Genomic DNA, 23,165 nt, shown 5'->3' with positions numbered 1-23,165 from the left:
GCCTCTCTAGTCGTTGGCTCCTTGCGGATTGTCACGGCTTGACCGTCAGAGGCAGTATCTTGGGCCTGGGGTGGAAATGACTGGGCCTCGGCTCTTGGCGAGCGTCGTCCGGTTTGTAGGTCTTGGCCGGCGTATGGCTCAGATCATGGTCTTGACTGGCATAGTCAGAACTCTGGGTCTTCCTGGGCCTTGCTAGACGGTGACCAGCACCTTGGTGGCATGGACTTCCCGCTGAGGTCTGTCACTCTGGCCTCTGCCCCGTTCTCCTTCCTGGCACCAAATTTGCCTGCCGTTTGGAGCACAGGGCTTTTATATTCAGGAACTCTGTCCTGTCACCTGATCAAGTCCAGCACCCGAAGTTGCTCCCCATTGCATTTCTTCTGGAACAAATTGGTTCCGTTTGTTTTTGCCTGCCCAGCAGATGGCAGTCTGTCTCCATTAATGTGACATCCCATAAGGTCTCTTCAGGGATATCTCTGCTGCCCCTTACAGTCATTTTGTCCTGACAGACTCTCTTTAAAGGAGTATCCCAAGTGATATATTTATGGCATATCCAAAGAATGAATATGCAACAAATGTCACATGTTGGGACCTCATCTACTATACATTTATGGCATATCTAGTGCATGTACGAGATGAGAATGCCCCTATAAGCTGGCCATAGTAATTATATTCAAGTTGTGTGAACCAATCATCATGGTGGCATTAGATGAAGATAGAAAGCAGTTCCCCAATAAAGTAGAAGAAAGATTGTGTGCTGGATTTCAACATTTGTTAGTGAATCATGAGATATAGCCGTCCGCTGAACACACATTTGTATGGCCACTTATAGGCGCTATTCACACCACATATCGGCATATGTCAGACATACAGGTCTGCATTATACAGGCTGATATATAAATGTATACTGTTACCTACAGGCTTCTACTGTGCAGGCGATTTATACCAAAAGTGTGTCCAGTTGACAGTTTCATATCATTGTATGAAGAAAAATGTAAAAATGGAAGCCAAAAGGAGAACAGTGAAACCTATTTATTCCGGCACACAAGAGTTTCATGGTTACAGTGCTAACCACTAACCGTCTCTCATATTTGGTTTTTATACGCAATTTCATCATGTATTTTATTTATTTATTTTACTCACTTATATAGCGCCATTAATTCCACAGCGCTTTACAGACATTATCGACACTGTCCCCATTGGGGCTCACAATCTACATTCCCTATCAGAATGTATGTGGAGTGTGGGAGGAAACCGGAGAACCCGGAGGAAACCCACACAAACACAGGGAGAACATACAAACTCCTTGCAGAGGTTGTCCTTGGTGGGATTTGAACCCAGGACCCCAGCGCTTGAGTGCTAACCACTGAGCCACCGTGCTGCCCCTGATTCACTAAGTACTGGGAAACTTATTTTAAGGAAGTAGTCTATAGTAAAATGTAAGTGCAAAACGGCATTGCTACCTGCCCAACACATGCCATTCAGGAGTGGGAAATCTTATTATGCACCAACCATCAGGTTAGATGATACCATCAAAAGTCCAAGATAAAGTACATATAATATTGATAAGTCTCTCAGCCAAAACTGGATTAAAAATGGTTTCTTCTATATCGGGTGAGAAGTTTCAAAAAGGATCATACAGCCATCATACTGCATCCCTTTACATCCACTGCTTTTAGTACCACTGGGTCCCTTCTCCTATGGGTAATACTAATTTCCAGACTCTCTGGATTCCTAAACAGCCCAGTGACTCCATCCCTCCATATACTGGCACAAGTGGATTTTTGCATTTTTACATCCAAGGAGGACATCCCGCACATACCCTACTCCAAGCCTGATGAAGGGCACATTATCCAAAATGTTGCTATACTTCACTTTGCAGCGTATTGAACTTATTTTCAAAGCATTAAAAAAACAAAAAACATTCCTTTTTGTGCCTATTCTTGGTATGCTATTCTTGTATACACTATTACATTTTCTCATACAGCCATTCTGACATGAATGGTTAGAGAATTTGCAGACATTGAGTAAAAGCACCAGCCTCATCAGCTCGATGACATCTAGTTAAAGAATTAGCCAACACAGCAAATTATGGCATAGCCTTTCACGATTTTTCCTCTTCAGGGGCACAATCGGGGAGGTGGGCACATCTGGTAAGGTGCCAGAGGTTGGTAGCCGTGGTTGAGCTACCGCTTTAAGACGCTCTGGCACTTTACAGGAAAAGAGTGTCCCAACCCCAGTGTGCGGTCATGTGTGGGGTGCATCCCACTCACTTGTAGGCCTCCGCTGTCTTCAGTTCTCCATATTCAGGAACAGCCACACACAGATCTAGGACACCCGCTTTGTTCCAACACATAAAAGTTTACTAGACAGTTCAAGTTAATAAGATATTGGGCACAACATATTTTTCTTTCTGTTCTGATTGGACTATCCCTGTGCTTAATGTACCTGTCAGCCTCAGGGATTTCCCATCCAGTCCCGCAATATTGCCGAGATCCATTACCTTTCCCTCACACAGTTCCATGACCATCTTCCTCTGTACAGAAGGGGTTAAGGTGCTCACGGGCACCTGTTTCGAGCCTTAAGCTCCGGACGTTGCAGGAATGTTCGCAGGGCGTCTTGTAAGGGCTCATAACGCCCAGAACAATATGTACTCCTCGTGTCATCAGCCCACTGCACCTTGAATTTGACTTTGTCACACTAAAGAACTCTCTATCTGAACAACTATTAGGAAGTAATCTTTTTATTGGACCTAGAGCCCCTCTCAATGTGGGCTAGTCCCAAATATTAACTAAATCTTATCCTATTGTCATTCCTTAACTACAGTTACCATCTTATATGCACTAAGCATATCACACTTACAATGCCTACCACACTATCTATACCTCACCCTATGCATATTACCATATCAGTCTATAATCACAATACAAAAAAAAACGCAGGACATATATTGTCATGTGAAGTGTAAACTTCGTATAAAAATGCATGACATTCACATGATGTGATTGTTGTCTTCAGGGGCAGGAACGCAACAGTACAATCCATATCCTTCCACCCTACTACAGCTGCTACCCTCCAGTGAATGGGGTGCAATTCCCTGCCAAGTTGGGTATCTGTATGGAAAAGCTGGTAAGGGAAAGCAGTGCTAAAGCAGCGCTGTGATCCTTTCATTCTCAGGACTGGTTGAGGTTCCAGTGTCAAGACCCCCCAGCGATTCTAACAAGATAGGAATATCCTATAAATGGAGTCTGTCGGCACAAAACAACTGCTCACACCAAGCACATTTGGCATTGCCAAGAAGCTCAGTGCGCCTTCCCACCTTCTGTACTTGTTTTGTATCAATCAAGAGCTGTCAATCAAAGAGGAGGAGGGTGGAGATAGATGGAAAACAAGTAGGTGGGAAAGTGACCTGAAGTGCTCGTCCATGCCAAGGGAGCACCGAACACTTGCGCTTGGTTTGAACAGTCGTTTTGTACTGACAGGCTTCCATTATTGTGAAATCGTAGACAAATCCTTTTTAAAAAGATCCTCGTATTCGGAAAGGATTTTCTACAAACTCATGTACGTTCTAATAGTTAACTGTATAATGATGCCTTAGTTCTATTGTCACAATGACAGTTCTTGTAGCTAGTGCCGAAATGTCAATGGGAGTAACATCATGAAATGTAGACAGAATAATGCTCGTCCGTGTTGAATAAATTACTGATGGTCCCATTTTAATTTCTAGTCAATGCTGTCCTGTACATTCAGCTACCATCTAACCGTGACGTTGAGACCACGTTCACATGTTCAGTATTTGGTCAGTATTTCATATCAGTATTTGTAAGCCAAAACCAGGAGTGGGTGAATAATGCAGAAGCGGTGACTTGTTTCTATTATACTTTTCCTCTGATTGTTCCACTCCTGGTTTTGGCTTACACATACTGATGTAAAATACTGACCAAATACTGAACATGTGAATGTGGCCTAAGATATTCTATCAGTCTTCATATGAAGGAAACCCCAACACTGACATTGCTTAAAAATGGCTGTTGATTAGTACAGAGGTACCTTGGACACAGGGGTGGATTAAGAATAGCAAGGGCCCCGGGCAGTTTAGAAGGTACGGCCCCCCCCCCCACACACACACACACACACACACACACACACACACACACAAACACACACACACCTGATCTATCACAGGGGATCATGTGACATGTGATAGATCATGTGATAGTTCACGTGAAATTAATTTGGCACAATATTAATTATAATATTTTTTTTTAGGCTGTGTGCCCACTATGCATTTTTTAAGCAATTGCGCTGCAGAAACACTTAAAAAATGCTTGGTAGAAGGCCTGCCATGTTCCCCAATGATAATCCGCATGTGCTGTGCACATGCTGCGGAAATTTCCACTGCGGATTATCATTGCGGAAAAATCAGCAGCATTACCAATTATTTTGCGGAAACTCAGCATTTTCGCCGCCATTGACTTGCATTGGAACGCATGGAATCCGCATCACTACATCTGTACATGCAGAATCCATGCGTTTCAATGTGCGGATGGTACCCGGGTGTGGAGGACAGGAGACTCTCCTCTGGACCCGGGTACCATAGAACCTGTAAAAAAAAGAATAAAATAAAAAATAAATATTATACTTACCTTCTGACGGCCCCCGGTGTCTTTATCCGATGCGTCCTGGCTTGCTGGCAGCTCACGATGGTCTGAAAAGGACCTGCCGTGATGTCATTTAGTCATGTGACGGGTCACGCGACAGCCGACGTCGGCAGGCCATCAGAAGGTAAGTATATATTTTTTATTTTTTACGGTCACACTATATAAATCCATGCTGGTTGCATGGATTTATATAGTGTGACCAAGTTGTCAAGCACTTTACAAGTGATGCTAAAATCATTTGGAAAGCGCTTGTCAACCTGCATGCGGAAATGCAAGTGAAGAACGCTTCACATCCGCTTGTCCCTGGCAGGAAAAACGCATGTAAAATCCGCATGTGTTTTTTCTGCCAGGGAGATGCAGAAACGCTCAAAAAAATTCCAGAGCATTTCTGCATCGTGGGCACATAGCCTTACATTAATTGTATGACTCAATATGCAGCACACGTAGCCATCTATACACAGCGGGAGGCCGCACGTAGCCATCTATACACAGCGGGAGGCCGCATGTAGCCATCTATATACAGCAGGAGGTCGCACAGTGCCATCTATACACAGCGGGAGGCTGCACGGCGCCATCTATACACAGCGGGAGGCTGCACGGCGCCATCTATACACAGCCATATACATACACGCATAAACACATTTGAAACACAAAAATACATATAAACAGACATCACACAATGATATCTTCCTGCACACACATACACACACACACACACACACACACACACACACACACACACACACACACACCATCCCCCGGCTCGGCTCCAGTCCTCCTGCTGCTCCTCTCCGGTGCAGCACTGCAGGCCGGGCGTGCACTGCGTGACGTCACAGTTAGGAGACACGGCCGCGCACAGGGCCGTGTCTCCTAGCAGTGACGCGGCCGGGCCAGCACAGGGAAGTTAACAGCTGCAGTGCTGGCCCGGCCGGAGAAGAAGCAGCATCCGTGCGCCGCTGCTGGGGAAGCGGTCCGGGGGCCCCCCCGCCACTATCTGCCAGTATGTGCCGCGGCGCCGCACATATAATGAGGGCAATCTGGCCATAGACACCCCGGAGGCCCGAGGCCCCCGGGCAGTAGCCAAGATTGCCCTCATTATAATCCGCCTATGCTTGGACATATCGAATGGTTAGGTAGTTGCAATTGGATTTTTATTTTTTGAGAAATTGGGCAAAAATGTTTTTTAGTCTGCAAGTTACACTAGCTTTTGCTATAAATCCAAGAACCACAAAGTATTCTTGCTCCTCACTCAAACATTTATTTTTCTTAACACATTCACCATTTACCCTGTTGACGCAAAGCAGGAAAATATGTTGCTGAAGGGGGAGTCTTTAAAACCCTTTGACACAGACTGCGTCACCCGGCTAGATGCTAATCTAGGACATGCTACATTTTTGTGCAGAACATAGCATGATCAATCCCTGAAGTATTTGCACCCCTCCACCATCAACTTCAAAGATAAGCATGTAAAAAACGTAGTCGAAGTTTAACAGACTTCACTAGAACCATGGTCTCCCACAGAAGCCAAATCTTACATATTTATTAGAACGGTTTCATTAAGGGGAAAAATAAAAAACAAACATTCACTTTTTTTTTTAATGCGTTTGGGGTAAGTTTTTGTGATGAACCGCTCCTGCTGATGGTCAACCTGGCTTTATAGATGTTCGTTCATCAAACCTTCTGACAGCTAGAAGAAACATGTGCAAAGTCCTATACAGGTGTCTCCATTGTGATTCAATGTACAGAAATAAGGTAATATGAGAATTCAACATAATGACTAAACAAGAACTTGAGAAGAAACATCTTGACATTTTTGGCACATGCTCGCACGTCAGTTTTTTGGGTTAAGTTGGGAGAGTATACAGATGGAAAACAAGATTTCCGCTTCATGGCCAGCAATTATATATGTTTTTTTGTATTTCATCAATACAGCATATTTGCTTGGCATGTATTTTTTTTCCATTAAGAGTTATTCCGATTATAAAAAGTTCTCTCCTATCCATAGGATAGGGAATAAATCTAGATCTGTGGTGACCTGACCACTGAGCTCAGGTTGTCCTTGTCCGAAATTTAATTGTGCCCTATAATATACATGATAGTCACAGTAAAAAAATGTAAATAACTTATTAAATGCCCTTAAAAAAACCATGTATAAACCATATAAAAATGCCAACATACACAAACACATGGAGAAAATGGTGGGTGAGCCGATCAAAGAATATCATGCAGAAATGTAGGGACATAGCCTTAGGCTGCGAGCCCACGATGCATTTTTCAAGCATTTTTGCGGGGGATTTCCGCAGCGAAAACACTTAAAAAACGCTTGGTAATACGTGCCCCATGGTCCCCAATGATAATCCGCATGTGCTGTGCACACGCTGCGGAAATTTCCGCTGCGGATTATCATTGTGGAAAAATACGCAGCATGTCCATTAATTTTGCGGACACGCAGCGTAATTGCCGCCATTGACTTGCATTGAACCGCATAGTATCTGTATGAGCACATGTGCCCATGCGGATATCATACGGTTCAATGTGCGAATGGTACAAGGGTTTGGAGAAGAGGAGACTCTCCTCCAGACCCTGGTACCATAGAACTTGTTAAAAAGAGAATTTAAAATAAAAAATAAAGATTATGCTTACCTTCTGATGGCCCCCGGTCTCCTCAGCGATGCGTCCGGTCTGTTGTATGGGTCGCGGTGGTGTGAAAGGACCTGTCATGACATCATTTAGTCATGTGACAGGTCACATGACTAAATTACATGATGGCAGGTCCTTTCACACCACCGCGACCCATACAACAGACCGGACGCAGCGGAGAAAACACCGGGGGCCATCAGAAGATAAGTATAATCTTTATTTTTTACCATTTTTATTCTTTTTTTAACTAATTACTTGGCCACACTATATAAATCCATGCCGGTTGCATGGATTTATATAGTGTGACCAAGTTTTCAAGCACTTTTCCAAGTGATGCTAAAATCGCTTGGAAAAGCGCTTGATAACCCGCATGCAGAAATGCATGCAAAGACGCTTTACAAACGATTCTACCTGGCAGGAAAAACGCATGTACAATCCGCATGCGTTTTTCCTGCCAGGGAGATGCAGAAAAAATCTGCAGCATTTCTGCATCGTGGGCACTTAGCCTTAGGGCACATCCACATGAGGCATTTCTACTGTAACCCTAGCACCGGAAATATCGCTCGTAAGCAGTAAATACTGCTGCCAATATGAGTGGAGATATGGTCCTTTAAGCCGTGCATTGCTCCTTTTGCATTGCAAGGTCCAATTAAGATGTTAGTTTTTGGCTAGGGCTACACTGCAGATGTGGTCGCAACAGCCATCGTGTGACCGACGTTTGCAAGGTACCGCTGCTACATTGCAGCGCTATAGAGAAGAATCGAGTTGCATTGTGACATCTACATTAATGCAACCAGCAAGCAAGAACAGCACCCAGGTGACATCTGTACATGATCTGTTTTCACGGACAGATTGAGAAATCTCCATTAATTTTTTTTTTTTCATATGAGAAATACTGATGGTAAAAATTGACACGCTGACCAAACTCTGATGAAACTCTTTTTTTTTTTTTTTTTTTAACTCGTGCGCAAAAAAAAAAAACACAGACATCTGAGTGAGGCCTTACATGACCATATATCATAGTCCAAGTATGGATTATGATGCACAGACTGGCCACAGGTCTCCAGATGCAATTTCGACAGACAGTTTGTTATTTGACTATGAGGCAGTCAAGTTCAAGTCAGGAGACCAGCGGCCAATCCGTGCATGGCGGTCTGTACTCGGATACACAGACACCCAAGTGAGGCCTAAAGGGTGAAATCCACTGTCACATACAAAGTGTAAAGTAACATATTAAGGACAACACACTTTCAGCAGCTGTCAATTTATCCTTTGTATTTAGGGTGTGCAGAAGATTTGCTAAAATCTTATCCACAAGTTGTGCAACTGGAAAATACAGCAAGTTTACTATGTAGGCTATGTGCCCACGATCAGGATAAAGCAGCGTTTTGGATGCAGCCTATTTTCGCTGCTTCCAAAACGCTGCGTCCTAATCACGCAGTTAAATCTGCATGTGTTCATTGAACAATGTGCTCTACCGCACCCCATCTATTCTATTGTGAAAACTTCTGTTGCGGAGATTAGGGTCTCCGCAACAAAAATTGACATGCTGCGGCTCCTAAACTCATGCCGCCGATGAGTTTACGCAGAGTTAAATAGAAGGACAGTGGGCAGGGGATTTCTATAAATCCCATTCACTGTGCTTGTAATGTACAACGCAGCGTTTTGGACGCAGCGCAGGTGAGTTGCATCCAAAACGCTGATATTCCTGATCGTGGGCACGTACCCTAGACTGGAAATCGAGTTTGCATACTCTCCATGTGCACATACCCTTAGAGTGGGGCTGCAACACATCACAGGTGAAAGGGATCATATTGCAAACTCCAAGTACTGTGACCACAGCATGCAAGTTGCAAAACCAAAAAAAAACAAAAAAAAAAAAACACTCAACTGGTTCTTTTTGAAACATGACTTGTCATGGTACTTTGTTGGTTCAAATGCAGCCACATTCACCTGCATTAGACCCCATTCAGACATCCATTTATCACTTACATGTTCTATCAGATGTTTTAACATATAGTACACATTATAATCAATGGTGCCACTTACATGGCGATTTTTATTTATTTATTTATTTTTTTATGAGCCAAGGGCTCAATACATCAAGCCTGGCTTACGCCTCTTCATGACTCAGGAGCATCGGACAAGCAGTGTATACCTCTGAATTCGCTTTGCCACAAATCCTGTTCCGGCTCCTGCTGAAGTAAGATTTGTTACCAAGCAAACAACGCCGCTCGTCGTGAGTTTAATGAGCAGCGATTGTCACGCCCCGTTCAGCTCCAGCTCCACACATTTTGCCATCGCTGGAAGATACTGGTGTGAAAACGCCAGGAGTTAAGAAGTTTTGGCGCAACTTTTCAAAAGCTTTTACGTCAGAATTATGGCATGAAAGCTTTGATGAATCGAGCCCCAAGTGTCTGCAAGAAAATCACGGTGGCATGTTCATTTATGATCAGCTTCACGGGTCAAAATTAAGCATCCAAGTCTATGGGTCCATGAAAATCACAGATAGCACATAGCTGACATCAGCGCACAGTTCGTGTTCTGTCCATGATTGACATTGCAATGATTAAGAGAATATCACTGATGAGACACTTATGGTAAAAACGGATACTGATCAAACACTGATGAATATCACTGACTTCCGAATGAGGCCTTATACTGCCATGTACCAGAAGAACGCAGCAATCTACTGCCAACGTCAATGTGTAGGCCCAGCCTTAGGCCTCTTCACATGTCAGTATTTCCGGTATGTGGGGTAATAGTTTCCACACGTACTGGAGACACTGACACACTCAGACCCATTTAAATCTATGGGTTTGCACACATGTCAGTGTGTTTCCAAGGACCGTGTGCTCCACACGCTGACATGTCCGTTTTTTATGGCTATACAGTCTGCAAAACATACCACACAGATGACATCTGTGTTTCATCCATGTGACACGTACCGGCGCCTGGGAATCAGCGCTACAGTTAGTGCTGTTCCCAAGCGCCGGTGCTGTACTCTGCTCTCATCATGATTCCCTGCTGGCACTGTGATCAGCACCAGAAGGGACACTGATGAGCGTAGTATGTGTCTGCTCCCGCAGTGTCCACCTGTAAAAATTAGAATAAAATAATAAAATCCTTATACTCACCTGTCCGGAGATGTCCCCGTTGTATTCCTCTGACTGCTGATGCCGAGGAGCCGGGGAGAATGAGCTGGAGCTGTGCTCAGTGAGTGACAGGACACCGCTCCGGAGCGGCACATTCTCCCCAGCTCCTCTGCTGATCAGTCGCATGGATTACAGCAGGGGACATCTTCGGACAGGTGAGTATAAGGATTTTATTAATTATTTTATTCTTATTTTTACACAGGGACACTGTGGGAGCAGACTACCACTACCCTCATCATTGTCCCTGCTGGTGCTGATCGAAGCGCCAGCAGGGAACCATGATGGAGCGTAGCATTCAGCACCCCGCGCTTGGGATCAGCACTAACTGTAGTGCTGATTCCTAGGCGCCGGTACGTATGATACTGATGTGGCACACGGGCCGCACACGGATGCAACACGTAAGACGCACACAGACACACGGGAAACATATCTCTGGTACCGGAAATATACGGACGTGTGAAACTGGCCTTATAGAAGGGTTTCAGTCGAAAGGGATGGGACCTCTTTGTTGAAGATATTTACGGGGTAGACTGTGACCAATGTAATTAAGCTTACCAAATTGTTGGGGGGAGGTGGGGGTAATCTCTTTATGCTCCAAACTATAAAATTAATACAAAAAAAACTAAATTCAGGGTATGTGCACAAGACGTCTTTTTCAGATGAATAAACGCTGGAAAAAGCACTAACTAAACATATACATTTCTGTGTAAAAACACCTTTCTGGTCATACATAGTGGGTGTGATATTGCGCAAAAAAAGTGACTTATAGTGTTTTCACACCATTCTTGCCCTAGGGCCAACAAGGTGAGTGTAGATGGGGAGTTACTGGGCATCGTGACACCCGCTCTTCAAATTTAGAAGCCAGAGTAAGATTCGTGGCAAGGCGGACATGCCGGTAAACGCAACTATGTGCCTCAACTGATTAATTAAGAGGCGTGCTCCTCTTAATGAATCAGCAGCGTTTGCTCTAAAATGTCCCCTCATCAAGGTTGGTGAGAGAATTGCTAAATCGCTCCTCAGTCTTTTGAGCGTCTTTTAACCGCTTTAGGTTTCTAAAGATGCCAAGTAGGTAAAAGAAGTAATTTTCCACTCAGAGACCTGGACCCCACTATCAGTATTTTTTCTCAGGAGTGGGAGCCAAAACCAGGAGTGGGTGATAAATGCAGAATTGATGACTTGTTTCTATTATACCTTTTCTCTGATTGTTCCTCACCTGGTTTTGGCTCCCACTCCTGAGAAAAAATACTGACCGAATACTGACCAAATACTGATAGTGGGACCGTAAGCATCAGTAAGCATCATTTTGAGTTATTGCTTGAAGAACAGCTAGAGGTTTCTTCATTGTTGTGTGGAGTTAAAAAAAAATATATATATATATATATATATATATATATATATATATATATATATATATATATATATATATATATATATATATATATATATATATATATATATATATATATATATATATATATATATATATATATACGATCAGAAAAGGAAAAAAAGAAATGGATTCTAAAACAATGCTGGAAAAATGTTCAAAAATTTCCCCCCAAAGAATGTGGGTGGTCAAAATATTAAAAAGCGCCCAGGAAAATAAAAAAAAAATAAATGATAATTCAGTAAGAAAAAGAAATGCTGGAGTTTCCAGAAACATCTTCCTTTTAAAAAGCTCAGTGGGTTGGCCCATCTGAAGAGGACAACCTTAAGACAACCCATTTGTCATGGGATGCCAGCCCACAGAACAGCTGATTGCTCGGAGTGAAGCTACTTAATTTGCGGGTAGCAAAAACAATTACTCATTGAAAAGGGCGAAATATAGAATTAAATGCCGGTCATTCAAAAAAGGCCAACCATATAATTCATAGAAAAAAGGTAGGTTCACCAAGAGGGAGAGCTCCTTTATGTTACTGGCTAATTGTCTTGGGCGTGGGTCTTCCTCCAGATTCCCTGATAATTCCTAGAAAAAAAAAAAGGGGATAATCTGTGCAAAATACAACAGATAAATATTTACACAAGCTGATTTACTTGTTACATTTTATCCAGTCTTGTAGTAATAGCAATAAACTTGATACAACTCAAGTGTTGTAAAACCAGTTCTCCTTATTGCACACTGGACATAAAGTTACCAAATGTAATCCTCTCAAAAATAAATAAATCTCTACCTTCTTCAATCAGCATGTACTATCAATTAACACAATACATTTCTGCTTGCAGATGTCAAAGGAATTCCTTCCATCCACCCAGAGTAAAAAAACGCATCTGCTTCTATTATGTCTGACACTCATTAAAAATGTGTAAACTGCCCACATCCTCCCCCTCCGGCCCCTTCCCCCCTCTCACAGCATTTCTCATCTCTCCTGATGTTTACACTACGGCCTCCTGTCCGTCCTCCCAACATCTGCATTTAAGTTCACAGTTCAATTTAAAAAACCAAAAGTCACACCCAGCCCTATACAGCTGCAGATCTAGAGGAGGCTCCGTGCTCGTTCGCCGCTGACGCTAAAATCCAAGTGGTTCTTAATATATTCCATGGGTAGTAAACATGCGCATCAGATCTATATTTATTTTATAAGTGATGACATAAAACTATCTTTATACTCCTAGAGTGTTTACACACAATCCAATCTAGGGAGATTTGTGAAGAACTTCAATCGTTAAGGCGGTGTTTACACTGGACGACCGCGGCGTTAAAAGGACTGTCGTTTCGGGGGAAGTTTAATAGCCTGGTAAGACACGACGATCGCCCCGTTAATACGATCGATCGTTCTGTTCACATTGACTACCATTGTCTTAGCGCCAGAAGTCCCAAGTAATTTTGCCAGATAAACAGCAGCCTGTTTACACTGCCCGATTATCGGGAAACAAACCTTTATGATAATCTGCCAGTTTAAATGCACCCAAATTTTAGCAATTTGCCTTGAAGAATCTGAGCTGGTACATTTATTAATGAGTGAATGGTGCATATAGCTACCTCCCTGTTTATGCCAAGGTCCTAGTAGAACATTCAACCATAAGACACCCTTTATAATCTACAGATTGCTTTGACCATTAGGACAAAAGAAAACACTACTACAAATTTATAAAACTGAGAAGTAGAAATCAGTTCCAAAAACTGGATATTATTTTTGGCCATGATTTACATTTTTTTGTTGCATTGCTTATATAGCGCCATCATATTCTGCAGCGCTTTACGGACGTCATCATCACTGTCCCTATTGGGGTTCACAATCTACATTCCTCATTAGTCAGTCTCTGGAGAGTGGGAGAAAACTCTGGCAAACACAGGGAGAACATACAAACTCCTTGCAGATGTTTTCCTTGATGGGATTTGAACCCAAGTCACCAGCGCTGCAAAACAACAGTGCTAACCACTGAGCCACTGCGCCGCCCATGGAGCCTATTTTACCCTCCGACAATGCAATAGTAAAATAATATTTTACTCTTACACCAATCTTGGTCATTTTTATCAATGAATGGATACAAGTGATATATATTTTTCCTGTATCACTGAAAGGACACAGCACAAAGGCTACACATGTAAATCAAATCCATAATAGATAAAACAGAAGATTATTCTGACCTTAGAATACATCATCGCCTTCGCAAAGACCTCTGCCTGTCTCAGCCATTTCCTTAGGGATCTGGCAGCTTATGAACAGACCATCAATCCTTTATAGGCTTTTAACTAGCAGGGGTATTGATCTACAAGCAGCAGATTGCAATATTGCAAGACTCCTAGTATGAGATCCACATACATATAAAAAAAACAAAAACACAACATTCACAAAGTGTAACAAAGTTTTATAAAGTTTTTTTTTTCCCCCAACTAGAGTTTATCTGAATCAAACCTTGCACATAGGTGTGGTCATAATCTGCTCGTAGAAGATTAGATAGACATTCAAATACAATTGCAAAAGGTTTATTCAGCCATAAAGATGAATCACAAAAACTTACCCCTATGAGAAATCAGATCCTAAGTTTCCTGTAGTCCAGGCACATATGCCAATAATTAAAAATCCATGTGCATGTCCATGTTTGCAGGAAATCAAGTCGGCTCTGCTCACAGGACAGTTGTCCAGTTTCTTTTCCCTCTGAATTGAGTTAATCCTCCCAATGTGAAAGCAGCAGCTGTTATCACCAGTCCTTTGTTAGGCTGAACATTACAAGGAGCATGCCCTGCAGAGGAGACTGCTCAGAAGAATAGGCCTAATGTCTGGGATGGATCTGAGAGCAAGGGGACTCTTGGGGGTCTCAATAGGAAATGTTTTCTATTGGATGAGGAATATTATTAGACTCCAAGTTCCCTCCCAGTCCCCTGTGTTTTGCCATTCTTTGCAATGCAAAACCAATCCCACTCCATACAGAGTTTATAAAGAGCTCTGCCAGGGAAAATACAGCTCCCCCAACAAAAGAGTCACCATCAGAAGCTCTGGCTCTAATGAATAAAACCTATTTCCCGGTCAATTAAATTGCAGAGCGGGTTTAAACGATGGAATCTCACTGTCAAAGGAGGAAAAAAAGCGTGTGCCATATTTATTCTAAGTACACATAGTATGTGTATATATTTGTATTTTTTTGTTATAAATAAATATGTGCTTCATTTAGGCTAGTGCTACATGGTGAGATGTGTTGTGCATCATCACATCTAAAATTGTCTATGGTGCCTCAATGTGATCCACGACCTGCAGTAGAGTCACAAATATTTCCAAATATATTCAATTTTCTGTCTCACTGCTCATTTACCAAAAATGTCTATAAGTCACATGAAATATGGTAGTTTTCTTACAGGAAAACCACAGTTTTAAGGCTCTTTCAGTCGTCCGAGGAGCAGATGGCAAAGCTCCTGTCCATAAAATGGCTGCTGATGGATAGATAGATAAGGAGAGATATGTAGATAGATAGATGATAGATAGGACAATACATCTGTTTTCCATGTTGCTGGATAAAATATTTCCGACCACATTTCCCATTACAAGCTCTGGCATAGCTTCAACCTATTGAGTCTTCTACATCATTCTCGGACAGTATTTCTTCCATTCTTTCACTCTTCAAATTAAAATCTTATAAGCAGTTTAATAAATCTCCAGATGTATTCAGTGCGAAGACCGGGGCTGCAAGAAGACTGCTGTCACGTAACAGCTGATCTTGGAGCGCTGTCCGACGCTTGAAGTCACCAACGTTTCATGAGAATTGCGCGCCCCATGTATTTCTCTGGAAATGTCACATGAAATCCCCATAAATGCAAGGTGGTGCTCATAAACAAAAAAAGGTATTTTGCAAAAGGGCACCATATTCACAGAGAACCATCAAACAATAACTAAACTCTTACATTTTCCCTTAATGAGGTTTTACCATATTAGTAACTGATGGCAAATCACTAATCACTAAGATTTGCCATCACGTTTGATTGCTAGCGGTCGAACATCTTAGACACACCTGACATTTATGGTCCATTATGCACAGACCGGCCAAGGTTCTCCTGACAAAAAACTCAACAGCCTAAGGGCTCGTTCAGGTGTCCAATTTATTCGTAGAAGTGAATGAGGGCACTGGGCCGGTTGCTGTGGGCTGGAACTGAGTTCTCTTTGCCCTGAAACCCCTTTTCTAAACAGGAATATCACTTGTATGTGTTGTGCTGTGTGATTCCTTCTTTACACACTTGTTGTAAGGGAGTCCTTGTTACATCCCCGTCCAGAGGCGTATCTAGGGGAAGGCAGGTGGGGCATCTTCCCCAGGCGCAGCCAGCAGCTGGTTCGAAGTGTCTTCCCTGGTGGCTGCATTTTGCCACCCCCTGGACTGGAAGTAGGCCATTCTCTGAGCTGGTTGTCAAGTTGACAGCCAGCTCAAAGAAGGTGCAGCGCGCCAGCTCCCAGTGAACAATTGTTCTTGCGTCTTCCAGACGCAAGTACAATTGAAGCTCTGACCGCCGGGTTGGGGCGACATCAGCAGTATAATCAGGTCATGTGATCAATCCGCTGACATCACTCGCTGGCGTTGCAGACAGAGGCGTGCATTGGTGGTAAGTGCTCCAGAGCTGAAGACACCGAAGATTCAGTGTAACATGATTGAGATTTAGGATGGGGGTATTTTGTGTGTGTGGGGGGGTATTTAGCGTGTGGGTGGAGATTTAGGATGGGGTATTCAGTGTGTGTGGGGGGGTATTTAGTGTGGGGGGACATGTAGGACAGGGGTATGCAGTGTGTGGGGGTATTTAGTGTGTGGGGGTGATTTTGAATGGGGGTATTTAGTGTTTGGGTGTGATTTAGTGTAACAGGAGGCGTGGGGGAGATTTAGAGTGACTGGGGGGTAGATTTGAGTAAACAAGTTTGGGGAGCAAGGAAGGGACAGGTGCAGACACAATATGGGGAGCGGGAGAAATTTGAAGACACTGTATGAGATGCAAGGGAGAAGATGGGGGCATGTATGGGGGATGGGTGCAGACACAATATGGTGAGTGGGGTGATGGGTGCGGACGCAGTATGGTGAGTGGGAGGAGACAGTATGGGGGGAGAAAAGCGTGAGTGGGCACAGAATAGAGACTGAGTAGTGTGGAGGGGGTTAGCATGGGGGACAGTGTAAGCCAAGCCAGGAGGGGACAGTAAGCCAAGGAGGGGGAGTGTGATGAGGGGGCACAGTATAGAAACTGGGCCCTACAGTGTGAGAGGACAGTGTGAAGAGGGGGCCCAGTATTTAAAGGAGAGAGCAGTGTGGAGGACATGTACCATAAGAGGGAGAGTTAGGGTTCATATTTTATGCAGGGAATATGGTGAGGGGCAATTTTTTATTCAGGGGCTCAGCGTAGGGCAGATACTTTTATTCAAGAGCATTATAATGACACAAATATTTTTAAGGGCACCATGTGGGGATGTGCTACCGAAGATGGAAGTCTGCAGAGACGAGCTGTGGCTATGAAAAGTCTTCAAGGGGTCTGGACAAGATGACAAAGAAAAGAAATAGAACAACACCAGTCAAAGACAATGTCATCTATAAGGTAGCTGGATTTAAATTTTTTTGTGTTACTGACTAATTATTATGTTTTTATTTATGTTAGGAGCATTAAAGGGGCTGTCCAAGTTTGTGATGAGTCTACAGTCATTCTGTGACTATAGACTTCTGAATTCTCACAGAGCGCACTGCACGCTGTGAGGATTCTCTAGTGCCAGCAATTTGCATACATGTGGTCATGTGCCAACTAGACATGCGTGGCCTCCCTCAATGAAAATGAATTGAGCTAGGCCGGACACGTCTAGTCGGAATGTGGCCATATGTATACAAATCGCATACTTGTTCTTGCATGACTGTCCACAAATGCCACCGGCAAGGGAGAATCCTAAAAGTGTGCAGTGCATGCACTGTGGGAATTCAGAAGCATAGGGTGACAGCAGACTTTCATCTCAAACCTGGACAAGCCCTTTAATTATAAAATGAAACCCTGTAGCCAATCCTAACAGCGTGTAATATACTCACTGTGAGGATTCAGCTCTGCTTGCTGGTTCCAGCAGTCATCACATGGCCACTTCACTCATGTGATTTTCATACTGACTGTCGCCTGACAGCTAGCTTCTCTTCCAGCTTCTCTCAGTTTTTCAGTGAACATTGAATTAGGGAGAGCAGCTCGTCGGCACGTGACTAAGTGTGCAAATCGCATATGTGCTTGGGGGGGGGGGGAGGCACCAAACTGAATTCTTGCCTCCAGTGGCAGAAAACCTAGATACACCTCTGTATTATCCATGGGACCGGATTCAGCTGCACACATGATAGGAGACCTTGGGTCTGGTTTAGCGAGTTCAACTTTACTGTGCAATTCGGATACATGCGGTTGTGGCATACAGTGTGAGATAGAATCCCCTCCAGATGATGTTTCCTTTGTCCAGTGTGCTATCAGTCCTGCCCGACCTGCCCCTGCCTGAACAACTCCTGTTGGTACCCAGGACCATCTATCCGGCATAACAGCTTCCCTGAGGCCCGTCATTGTTCCCTCTCACTGCGACGACCGTCATCTTCCTCACAGGGGAGACAGAGACCTGACACTCAATGCATCTTCTGGGCGCTAGGCCCAAGACTGCCCCCCGGATCCACACGAGATTTCTGATGTGTTCTCATACTGTGTAGAGACTTGGCGCTGACAGGACCTTTTCGCCACTGCTGCATCACTGCCCTGGAACCTGTCTAACACTGTCACGTTGAGCACTTCCTCTGAACTTCACTGAATTCTCTCTCCTTGACTGACTATATCGGGAAATGCTTCCCCTTCTTATCTGATCTAACCCCTCCCAGAGTATGGGCAAATCCCAAGCTGTTAACTATATACTCCCTATGTAATGCAAACTATATCCCTATGCTTTGTAATGGTTCTCCTAGTGGACAGCCCTCTCCATTCCCAGGGATCGGCATTGCGGTAGAACCTCCAGGAGTACCGAGACACAAACCGGCCATAAGGATAAAATGCAAAACTCTTTATCAAACATATAACATAATACATTCAAATATAACACTGTTCACATTAACTCCTTCTTGACACGACGTCTTCATCTATCCCCCTACACAAGTGCTACCCGTGGTTTTCACAAATAGCACTCACACCTGTGATAGTCTATGGGGCCATTCACAAGTCCATGATTTTTCGTAGACCAAGTAGTCTATGGAAACTGGCAGAGACGTGTCTGATTTTGACCTAAGCATCGGATCAAAATTAGCAATGCAAGTCTATGGGTCCATGAAAAAAATTGGACCACACCTGGATGACATTCAATTTTGATTTTCACATACTGTCAGAAAGGAGAAGGTGGAGAATTTTTCTTTCTCCAGGTAATAGAAAAACTGATGACACTCGGATCACACTCTGATAAAACTCTGATCAAAGTCTGATCAAAAAAATCGGGCCGTTTTTCTCATCTGAAAGAGGCCTTATAGGTATATTTGCAGCCGGCCCCATTCCCTTAAACTAGCAGCATGTGGCCAGGAACCATAACTGAACACCAAGCAACCTTTTTTGGGGTTAACTTTACTTGGTTTTGTCTTTTTTTTGTCCTTTTTTGGAATTATGGAAGTGGATTTGGTTATCCAGATGCCTTAGCTAGAGATAAGCAAATCCAATAAGTACATTTCCTGAATCTGAATTTTTTGTGATTCGCTTTTTGCGAATTCAGCAAAATAGTAGACACCTGGAAAAGGGTGAAAAAAAGCCCAATACCTCATCGCTCAACTGTCCTGTCAGCGCCGTCCCTTATTTGGTCATCTGCAAGGATACCGTGCGAAAAGTCTTCTTCCTTTATCTTCACTCTGCACCAAGGTTTCTGCCGCTATGACGGTCTCTGATATCATGACTTGTGTTTCCAGAGGCCAAGTCAGCGCCTTGAGCGACACATGTTGTGACATCAGAGGCCTATTCAACTCTGGAAATCCTGGTGCTGGGAGAAGATGTTGCACATCGTGATGCGGCGGGAGAAAAGAGGCCAGAGGGAGCTGGAGAATATCTTTTTTTTTTTTTTTTTACCGTACGTTTCTTATACTCTGGAGTCTGGAGATATCCCAGGGCATTATAAGTGCATAATAAAGAACTTTTGATTCACACTAAATAGCTTTGATGCAAATTGAATTTCCTGGCCAAATTTTAGCAAAATTCGAACTTCAGTCGTTTTGCTCATCACTCATTTTAGCCTAATGACTTTTTTGAAGCATCACAACATTTTTGCACAATTGCGCTCTGGTATCCAAGTTGAGTCCAAAATTGGCGTAATTCTAATTTATTTTATTTTTTTGGGGGGGTGGGGTTGCAGTTAAAGACTAACATTCGACATAATAAAGATTAGGGAAGGCAAATGCAACTTTTACTCTAAAGTGCAAAATAGCTTAAAAAAATAAGCACCATTAAAGGTGCGCCAATTCATCAAACACTGCAAGCTCGTTTTGATCAATTTGACGCATATTCCTCCAATGCAAAAAGAAAGACAAGACAAATAAGGACGTAAAGAGGTTTTCCGCTACTTTAGCACTGATGACCTATCCTTTGGATAGGTCATCAATGTCTGATCGGTCGGGGTCCAGCATCCGGCACCCCCCGCTTATCAGCTGCTATCGGTGTTTCGGCAACTGCCAGACGCAACTACTCACTTGCAGAGCTGACTGTCTTCTGATAGTGACCAAGGAAGGGTACTGCACATCCGCTTCCTATTCAAATCAATAGGAGGCAGGTGGGTAGCCAGTTCTGCAAGTAAGCATTTTCACCGCCACCGATAACATCTGATCGGCGTGGGTGTCGGACCTGATCAGACATTGATGACCTATCCAAAGGATAGGTCATTAGCGCTAAAGTAGTGGACAACCAGGCTATGTACCCACGATGCAGAAATGCAGCATATTTTTTCCGCTTCTCCCTGGCAGGAAAAACGCATGCGGTTTTTACATGCGTTTTTCCAGCCAGGTAGAAGTGTTTGGCATTTCTGCATGCGGGTTATCAAGCGCTTTTCCAAGCGATTTTAGCATCACTTGGAAAAGTGCTTGACAACTTGTTCACACTATATAAATCCATGCAAAAAGATTATAGTTACCTTCCGATGTCCTCCCGGTGTTTTCTCTGCTGTGTCCGGTGTCTTGGGCGGCTCACGGTGGTGTGAAGGACCTGCGGTGACGTCATTGAGTCATGTGTCAGGTCACATGACTCAATGACGTCATGGCAGGTCCTTCACAACAACGCGACCCATACAGCAGACCAGACGGAGGGGAGAAAACACCGGGAGGACATTGGAAGGTAAGTATAATCTTTATTTTTTATTTTAAATTCTTTTTTCTACAGTTTCTATGGTACCCAGGTCTGGAGGAGAGTCTCCTCTCCTCCAGACCTGGGTACCATCCGCACATTGAACTGTGTGATATCCGCATGTGCAGATGCAGTGATGCGGATGTCACACGGTCCAATGCAAGTCAATGGCGGCGATTACGCTGCGTGTCCGCAAAATTAATGGACATGCTGCGTATTTTTCCGCAATGATAATCCGCAGCGGAAATTTCCACATCATGTTCACAGCACATGCGGATTATCATTGGGGACCGTGGGGCACATATTACCAAGTGGTTTTTAAGCGTTTTCGCTGCGAAAATTCCGCTGCAAAAACGCTTGAAAAACACACAGTGGGCACGCAGCCTCAGATGGCCGAATAAAGTGGATGGAGATCGGAACACAATGCTCAGACTGGCCGGTGGCTCTCCTCACCTGACCATGACAGCTTCATATACTTCTAGTTGCAGTCCGAGCATTGTGTTCCGATCTCTGTTTTTATATGGCCGTCTGACTCTGCCCTTAGGCTATGTGCCCACGATGCAGAAATGAAGCAGAGATTTTCCTGATCTCCTTGGCAGAAAAACGCATGCAGTTTTTACATGCGTTTTTGACGCGTTTTTGATGCGTTTTTGCAATGCATTGTATAGGCAAATACGCATGCAGAAACGCACAAGAATTGGTTATGTCTGGATTTTTTCTGCGAGTAAAATCAGCGCAGAAAAAATCCTGACCATGTGCACAGAACTTACAGAATGTCATAGGAAGTCATGGGATAAGGTATGCAATGTGTTTCTGGAGCATTTCCGCGCTGCAAATACTCACCAAAAACGCATCATGGACACACAGCCTTACTGTATACAATCATTAGAAAAGTCAAGTCCATCATGTAAAAACATGTCTGTCAACGCTTTTCGTAGTGGCGCCATTGAAGTAGACTATTACTATTAGCAGATGCAGCATGGACAATTCTCACATCTATAGATAACTTTACCATCAAACTGATCTGCAGATCCACCGAGTTCTGGCTATACAGGGACTTGTAGTTCAGCAGCCACAAGATGACCAGCAATTGCTCACTCTTTAAATTCTGGGCGCCTTTATCTTATTACATTGCAGTCATTGCCAGAACGCAGACTGAGGAGCATTGTGACTCTCGTCCACAGAAGAAGCAAGTCTAATTGTCTAGCTTACCTTAGTCTGGACTGGAATATTAATTCCCCTGGTCCTTGGCCAGCTGCTGGTTTTCAGTGCTAGCCCAAACTATTGAATGCAGGAACGGGACGAAGACAGTCCTTTATTATCTTGCAACAAGAAGAACAATCTGGTCCTGAAACTTTCTCTCTTTAAGGTTTTCTTGTGGTTCTCTTCAGTCATAGTAAAAAATCATTACAAATGCCCGAAAAATGCTTTTACTATAGAAACTTCCCCTGCTAAGTAATGGTCTGCAGGACTAAAGCAAACATAGATCCGCCTCTGTACCCACCTCATGTGTAAGGAACGGCAAAACTGCTGCATTAACCTCAGAGGTGCCAGCGAGGTCTCTAACTACGGCTGTGGTTAAAGAGCAACTCCGAGAAGCCACAAGGGTTACAGCTGCATCGCTTACTAATAATAATCATATATCTTAAAGGTACCGTCCAAAGAATCTTTATTTTAAGAAATGTGTCGAGAACATGATTTTTGTTACACTTATTAATATAAGTGGTTTTACAGGTTCTCCCTCTTGTTATTACAGCCTTAATCACAGACGGCACAACTCCTGTCCATACCCTGGCTGCCAGTGGAGGATTATGTGACCAAACCTGTCCATCAGTCTCCACCAATAGAAAAGCAGCTTTCCTACATGTAGTGTTTTATAATTGGAGGAGGCTGATGGACAGGTCTGCTGGTCCCATGATCCTCCACGGAGAGCAGTGCAGT

General features: G+C 43.5%; 1 protein-coding gene across 3 annotated transcripts in view; it reads right to left on the bottom strand.

Annotated features, from left to right (window-relative positions):
- LPAR4 (lysophosphatidic acid receptor 4) overlaps positions 1–22,738 on the bottom strand; it is a 45,622-nt gene extending 22,884 nt beyond the window's left edge. Inside the window, exons 1-2 of one of the 3 annotated variants that reach the window (XM_073641366.1) lie at positions 14,420–14,809; positions 12,348–12,422 (exon numbers count right to left, since the gene is read on the bottom strand). The gene's annotated coding sequence lies outside the window, so the exon portion shown is untranslated. Of the gene's footprint in view, positions 1–12,347; positions 12,423–14,419; positions 14,810–22,436 lie in introns of those variants that run through there. The other 2 variants (XM_073641367.1, XM_073641365.1) reach the window with 2 other exon arrangements.
- Positions 22,739–23,165: the final 427 nt, after the last annotated feature.

Source organism: Phyllobates terribilis, unplaced genomic scaffold, assembly GCF_046119375.1.
Source record: "Phyllobates terribilis strain yellow unplaced genomic scaffold, ASM4611937v1 Scaffold_7__3_contigs__length_470593459, whole genome shotgun sequence".
Taxonomy (NCBI): domain Eukaryota; kingdom Metazoa; phylum Chordata; class Amphibia; order Anura; family Dendrobatidae; genus Phyllobates; species Phyllobates terribilis.
Note: the sequence above shows the minus strand (reverse complement) of the source record. Positions and strands in the feature narration are given on the sequence as shown.